This window comes from Eurosta solidaginis, chromosome 5, assembly GCF_040869045.1.
Source record: "Eurosta solidaginis isolate ZX-2024a chromosome 5, ASM4086904v1, whole genome shotgun sequence".
Classification (NCBI taxonomy): domain Eukaryota; kingdom Metazoa; phylum Arthropoda; class Insecta; order Diptera; family Tephritidae; genus Eurosta; species Eurosta solidaginis.
Window position 1 is genome coordinate 55,272,353 of NC_090323.1, and position 7,881 is coordinate 55,280,233.

At 36.3% G+C, this 7,881-nt stretch overlaps 1 long non-coding RNA gene across 1 annotated transcript; it reads right to left on the reverse strand.

Moving 5' to 3' along the window:
- Positions 1-2,981: 2,981 nt before the first annotated feature.
- On the reverse strand, positions 2,982-3,445 carry LOC137251747 (uncharacterized). Its single transcript, XR_010953334.1, has 3 exons — positions 3,384-3,445; positions 3,138-3,315; positions 2,982-3,082 (listed from the first exon to the last, which is right to left on the reverse strand). It is a non-coding gene; the product is annotated as an uncharacterized lncRNA (long non-coding RNA).
- Between the last annotated feature and the right edge of the window lie 4,436 nt (positions 3,446-7,881).

A 7,881-nucleotide genomic window follows, 5' to 3' on the forward strand; every position in this document is an offset into this window, starting at 1 on the left:
TTGTTTATCTACACCCCTATTGCGAGTGTCGATCAGCAGTAGAATAGAAATTTGTCGACCGAGTCGATAGTCTTTTATTTTCGTATTGTGTAACTCGATCGAAAAAAATTTGTACCATTGTGAATAACTCGCTGCAAGAAGACGAGAAAGAAGAAAACTCGCTGGATTTCAATCAGCTCTTTACCATTTGTTTACATTTTTGCCGTGTTTGATAAAACCAAAATAACAAAACATTTTTAAAATAAATTTAAATTAGATATTTAATAATAAATATTATAAATGGATTGTGTTGAGCTGTGGTTAAGTGATAGTGAGGAAGATGAAGATGCACATACAAGGCTAATAGAGCTGGCAAGGGAAAGACGCAAGCTGAGGGATTCGTCGAATCCTTTGGAAATGGAAGATCACATGTAACTTTCTCGATTTAATTTGTCTTAAAGTTAAAAATTTATTAAAGCTCCCATTTATACAGATTTTTGAAAAACTTTCGTTTACCGAAAGCTGCATTTGCGGATTTACTGGCATTGCTAAATGCCAAACTACAACCTGGTGTTAGAAACACATCTATCCCAACAATTTTAAAGCTTGCAGCAACTTTACGGTTCTGTGCTCACGGATCATACCAGCTGAGTGTAATCAATGACTTTAATAATCCTATATTCGGCCAACCTACAGTATCCCTAGTTTTATCTGAAGTATTCCCAGCTTTGGAGGAATACGTTTGCAGAAATTGGATGACAATTCAATATACTGAGGAGGAAAAGCGTCAAGCATAGATTTATTTTTCTGAAAAAAGTGGAATACCAGGCGTGATAAGTTGCATATACGGGACGCATGTCAAAATTCTTGCTCCAAAAAGGGACATTCAGCATTTGTACTATAATCGCAAATGATATTATAGTTTGAATGCAATGATAGTAAGTATTTTACAAAGAAAATATCGTGGAGTTGATAATTTTTGTTATTTCATAGGTTTGCGATAATGCCATGAGAATCCGCTATGTCAATGCCAAGTATCCGGGGGCAACGCACGATGCAAACGTTTTCAACATGTCCACATTGAAACCACGATTGGAAGATGACTACCGTAGGGGTGAAAGAAATATAATATTAGGTATGTAAAGTACTCCATACACCTATTTGTGAACGTGAAAATGGTCCGTGGTGATTTCTGAAGTCTAACCAAAGGCACAGTATTCCATATGAATTCTTAGCAAATGAATACGACAGCATGACGCTCTTAATACCCGCCCAAAAATATTTGGAGGGGTGTCAAAAGATGTGTTTTGGACCCAGTATTGCGAATCCGAAATATAAAATAAAAAATGTTGCTTTTGTCAAGAGATATTTGCAAAAGAAGTTGAACATTTTTATGTGCTTGTTGTACACACAAAAAAATTTTGTGTTAAACTCAACCAGGGTAATTTGCTTTCGTATAGATTTAACAAATCCCTTTGCATGTTAAAGCACTGCAGCCAATAAATTCCACTTTCAACAAAATCTGTGATTCAACTAGAAATTTGGGGCGGTAATACGAACATTAGATTTTTACATGCAATGGCATTGCATACGTACAAATTTAAGTGTGAGCTTGAAAATAAGAATATTCATTGTTTTGAATATAACAATTAGAAAGATATTTGTGTTGTAAAAGCGGTGTAACAAAAAATATATTAGACAAAAGAAATATATTCACGTTAGCAAAGAGGTGTATGGAGTCCTTAATACTTAACTTATTTTCATAATTTTATGGTTGTAAAATATGTAAACATTTAGGCGATGCAGGTTACGCCCTACAACCTTATATGCTTACGCCATACCGAAACCCAGAAGATGGAACAGCGGAATGTATATTTAACATAAAACATTCCCAAGGAAGGAATATTGTGGAACGTACTATTGGAGTCCTTAAAAATCGATTTAGGTGTTTGGTGGGGGCTCGTGCGCTCCACTATGAGCCAAAGAAAGCTACACAAATAATAAACGTATGCGCAGCTCTTCACAACATTTGTTTATCTTATAATGTTCAATTATCAGATGAAGAAATATCTAACTATCAAAACCCGAATGACGATTTCCAAGATAGCACAACATATGAATGTGGTTCAGTGGCAAACGAAGAAGCTAGGGCAGTTAGAAATAATATTTTACAACATATGCAGTTCTAGTTTTACGATGATAACAAACAATTTTTATTTAAATTCATATTCAGTCCATTTAAAATTCAGAGTACACTTATTTTAAATTAACTAAGGCTAACTAAAAAAAATTCATGTTTTTTATTAACATAAATCAAAATATCACTTCTTGTAAAAAAATATCACAAATTCAGGTGTGAATAAAAAATGTATCTTAAAACTACTATCTACATAAAAAATCAAATTATTTCAAAGTTACTATTTACATTTAAAATATCACATTGCCTCAAAGCTACTATTCACATTAGTGCTTTGGTAATTCTCTCCTTCTCCAACTCCAAAATCTGTTCTTTCAACCTTAATTTATCTCTCCTATGCTTTTTCTTATTAATAATTTCTTCTTTTAGCAGCTTAAACTTTTCTTTTTCAATTTCTAGTTTCTCTTGCTTTAAAGTTACAGCCTCAAAATTTAGCGCAACTAAACTCCTCATGTATCCTTCTATATTTACAACACTTTTATTAATACCTTATTTATTTCTTTTCAGGGCCTTAAAATGTTTACTTTGAATGTCAATCTGCTTCTCCAACAGTGCTAAACTTTTTTCCTTTTCGCTTATATTTTTCGACTTTCTTGCTGGAGTTGCCTGTAGTGCAGCTCTTTCCTGGATCTCACGTGATACGCTTCTTTCAGGTACTTCATTTTCCTGCTCATCTTCAACAATTTCAGTCGACCTACCACCAACTCTTGATTGGACCACCACATCGCACATTCCAATTTCTTCGCCAGGGGGATCAATATTGGCGTCAATACTTAAAAAACTAATAATAGCTTCCTCTATCGCCGAAAACGTATGGACGTTATTTGGGCCTCCACCAGTTGCTTGGTACTCCATTCGGTTCTGCGAACATTTTTTTTTCGTTTTACTTTTCAAGTCCGTCCACACCTACAAAGGAATGTTCAGTATTTTTTTTATGGACGCTATATACAAATTTGTTTACCTTTAACCACTTTTCCCAAGAACGCATCGGTGGTCCCAAGCTATTGAGCTCAGCCGCTATCAATTCCCATCTTGATTTTCCCTGGGCTTTCCCACACACGCCTTTGCCTAAATCAGGATGTTCTTGCATTAGCTGCACCAGTCTTGCGATTTGCCGTTTATTGCTTACAACTTTTGACCTGCAATTAAAATAACCACTTTTTATTATTCAGGTTTACATTTTTTACTGTTATTCAACTTTTTTTACTTTTTTTCTTCCATTTTTAAATTTTTTCACTTTTTTCTATCACTTAAACGCTTCAACGACTGCAAAATGGCTGTAGCAAGACAATCGATAAAAAGAGTATTCACAGTCGATAAATGAGCGAGCGATCGACATTCGCAATAGGGGTGATAATCGATAATCGCTTAATAGTCGAATATCTATTCTCAGTCGACACTCGCAATAGGGGTACTAGTCTCTCAAAAACGAAAAAGGTATGCATATGTTGTTTTGCAATCGCTCGTCCTTATAAGTATTTATCGCGAGAAATCGCGAACGTAAAATGAGATAATACGAGAAAATCATGTTTTTGAGCAATCGCGATCGAATTTTTGCGCACCCTGATATATGTACGTATTATTGCGCAGCCTTATAACATTATTAGCCACACGAAGCATACAACAACAGCGCTTCAAGTGCACAGCTGGGTATGTAATGTTCGGTTTAGTAATGGAACGATATTTCGCTATTGGTGATTGCATCGCCCCTATTCACAAATCGCTAATAGCTATAGCTATTACAATCCAAATATATCAATGATTGGCGATTTTCCTTCATTCGATTCTTTTGAATGACAATCACCTCTGGTAGAATATCGCCAATAGCGGTTATAGCGATTGGCGATTTTCCTTCAGCATGAAATTCTAATACTAATAGTGATATAGCGGTGATGCAATCATCGATAGTGAAATATCGTTCATCACTACTCATCTGTGTGCGTTACTTTCCGACTGAGTAAAAAAAGAGGACACAAAAAGGAATAATTTTCTCGAAAATTGGAAAAAAATATACTTTTGCAAAAGTTTGCCAGCTATTATCGGGATAAATGTCTTAAGATCTGCACAACGAAAAAAATTCTCGTCTTTTTGTGCAGAGAAACTGTGGAAACGGCGAACGGAACAAAGCTAACTTGTACAACAACAATTTCGACGACGAAGTGATGTGCAAGAATTGCAAAAACGGGTTTTGCAATGGGCGTGGAAGCACATCTGGATCCCAAATTGTTAATCATTCGGTGAGGGCTAAACATAGGGAAGTCACCCCATATTCAAAAGGTCCACTTGGAGAAACAGTACTAAAATGTTGCTCGTGTGGCGTACGTAATGTATATTAGGATTCATTCCACCACAGGCTGATTCTGTTGTAGTGTTATCATTCCGGTAAGCTGAAAATGGAGTAAATATTAAAAAGTGTATCTATTTAAACGAATAAATTTAAATTTTAGTCAACCATGTGCAGCGCAAAACTCTTTGAAAGATATGAATTGGGATCAAGAACAATGGAAGCCACTTATAACTGATCATTCGTTTTGCCGTGGTTGGTAAAGGTGCCAAATAAACAAATTGGAGGAATTATGGAAGGAAAATATTGATGTAACATTTCAGGATTTAGAGAAGCCAGGTATAGATACTGAACCATCACAAGTGCTATTGCGTTATGAAGATGGTTATCAATACGAGAAAGTTTTTGGTCCACTTGTGCGCCTAGAAACAGAATACGATAAAAATTCAAAAGATCGCAAATACAGGAGGGTATAGAAATAGGATGGGACGTTGCCTTAAACAAAAAAACAATAGTATATTTTACGCTTGCTAAAACTGATTCGGACATGAAACTAAGGTAACGTTTTACAAGACGGTGCACCACCTAATTTTTATCGAAATTTCTCAAAGGTGGTATCAAAAGACGGGTCTAGACCTCCGTTTTAAGAATCCGAAATCAAAAATTTTATTTCAGTCAAAAGTTATTTACAAAAAACTGTAAAACGACCCCGGGAGGGTCCGAAATATAGGGCCAAAAGTCACCCTGGGTGGATCCGTACCCGGTTTGGGGATCAAAACTAAATGCGCGCAGAACACCTCTCTACATTAGTGTGTGTGTGTGTACATCAAATGTGGGGGAAAAAACAACAACCACATGGAAATTTGAACCGTTTTTTTGTTTATATCTTTTGACAAATAAAAATTTTATTTTCGCTTTCGGATTCTTAAAACGGAGGTCGGACGCGTCTTTTGATACGACCTTTGATAAATTTCGATAAAAATTAGGTGGTGCACCGTCTTGTAAAACTTTACCGAAACTAATGCATATGTTATTCATAAGTTAATATTTGTTAACAGTTTTATAAAATTTGTGTTTTTGATGGAAAAATAAAAGAATTATAGAAACATATATCACTCGTCTTACTGTAAACAGATTAACTCAAAATTTAAGTTTTTTGTGAGAATGCAACTCAAGCTTTGTCATGTGGTTTGTATATTGTTGAATTCTCCGGCTAATTTCTAGGGCACTGAAGTGGTGGCTAATTTTCTGCTAAAGAATATTTTTGTAATAGTTTGAAGAATTTGCTATATTTTTCCTATGTATTTTTCATTAAAAATTGATTCACTTTACTGTACAAATATTATGCAGCCAAATACAACTTTCAGAATATATTCATACGGAGTATTTCTGAATACATCGGTGTAGAATATAGTAAATAAATCGTGTTTTTATGGTGTTACATATACAGACTTATTTCGGGTTGATTCATCTTACATTTAAAAATCAAAGCATTTTGAATTAGCAAAATTTATAAAACAAAGATGCATAGACATCTATTTCAGATAGTTTCATCTCATTGAGTGTAATACGAGTCTGAACATATTGTCGTCAGCCAGTTAATAATATATATCATAACATCTCAGAAAATTAGAATTTCACAGTACATCAGTTTACAAAAAAGGTACATATTTTTTTCTTTTTATTCCAATTTCGTTTCACACATTCTGTATACTAAATTAAATTAATGTATAACATTAAATCTACTCCGGTAAACAAACTTAAACATTCATTTTTTATATCCAAGTATACAAATAATTATAGATTCGCTTATTAAAGGTAAATTAAAGCGATCGCCACAGCTGTAAAAAATAGCCGCGATTCAAAAATAGCCATATCATATCACTGATAGCTCAAAATAGCCATATCGTCCATCAATAGTTCGGTTTCACCCGAACTAAGATTTTCTTATTTGTTTTTTTTTTTTGCATATTGGGATGTAAAATTCCTAGTGCACCCTAATTGCTGCCGTCGCAGCAGCCGTGTGTCCGTCGACTAAAAACCCCCCTATTTGGAACTTCGCCTAACCCGGGACAACTTTCGCATAACTTCAGGATGGTGTTCCATATATATTGTTTTTAAGAGCCTTCTGTTGTTCCTGCATCCAGGTCCCGCTCTTTTGCTCTGAGTATAATTTCTACGCAGGAATTGATTTGTTGCCACTCTTCTGGTTCCCCCAGTATCTTTGCTGTAATATTGCGAGCATTTGAAGTATGTGCGTTCAGCATCGTCCTCGTCTGCATTGCCGTAAACACAATTTGGATATTCTGTCTTAACCATGCCCGGAGAGCATTAAGTGAACGTAAAATAATTATTCGGCTAAGCTTTTGGTGCTCCATGCTTCGCCGGTTATAAGTTTCGCCGTTCTTCTGCCTCGTCGTTGATTTTATCACCGTTCTTGCCACATCCTTAATGTTTCTTCCCTGCTTTTATGTTTCCCATATCATTCATCTTTTCAGCGCTAAAAGCTTGATGGGTAGTGTTCCGCTAATCACTTGTACGGCTTGTACTGATACAATGCGTTAAGCGTAGGCTACTCTCAGAACTGTACAGCTGTTAGAAGTTCACAACGATTCTTCTTACGAAGTGTGTTTGTCCACAGTTCGAAGCCGTAATGTAACATGGATAGAATGGTGTCCATCCGCAACATCCCTTTGTTTTCTGGTGGTTCTCCGATGTTTTGCTATCAGCCTGCTTATCTACGATGCCTGTTTAGATGCCTTCTCAGTCGTATGCTGAATTTGTGCCCAATATGTTAGACGGGAGTTTATCCGGAAAAGATTTCAAAGCTAACTTCTACCTGTTAACGCTTTTTTGTTAGGAATATCAACTCGATTTTTTTCTGCTGCCAAGTGGAGTCCACGCGAGTCTACATACTTATTTGTGTGCACTATAACGACAGTGAGCTTTATGTGTGCTTCTTCAATGTTTCGGGCTTTAAAGACTCCAGCAATGTCGTGTCCGTCGGCGGCCACCGTGGTGTGATGGTAACGTGCTCCGCCTACCACACCGTATGCCCTGGGTTCACACCCCGGGCAAAGCAACATCAAAATTTTAGAAATAAGGTTTTTCAATTAGAAGAAAATTTTTGTAAGCGGTGTCGCCCCTCGGCAGTGTTTGGCAAGCGCTCCGGGTGTATTTCTGCCATGAAAAGCTCTAAGTGAAAACTCATCTGCATTGCAGATGCCGTTCGGGGTCGGCATAAAACATGTGGGTCCCGTCCGGCCAATTTGTAGGGAAAATCAAGAGGTGCACGACGCAAATTGGAAGAGAAGCTTGGCCTTAGATCTCTTCGGAGGTTATCGCGCCTTACATTTATTTATTAATGTCGTCTGCGTATCCAACTAAGAATCATTTCATGGTTGAAAATTTCATCGTAACT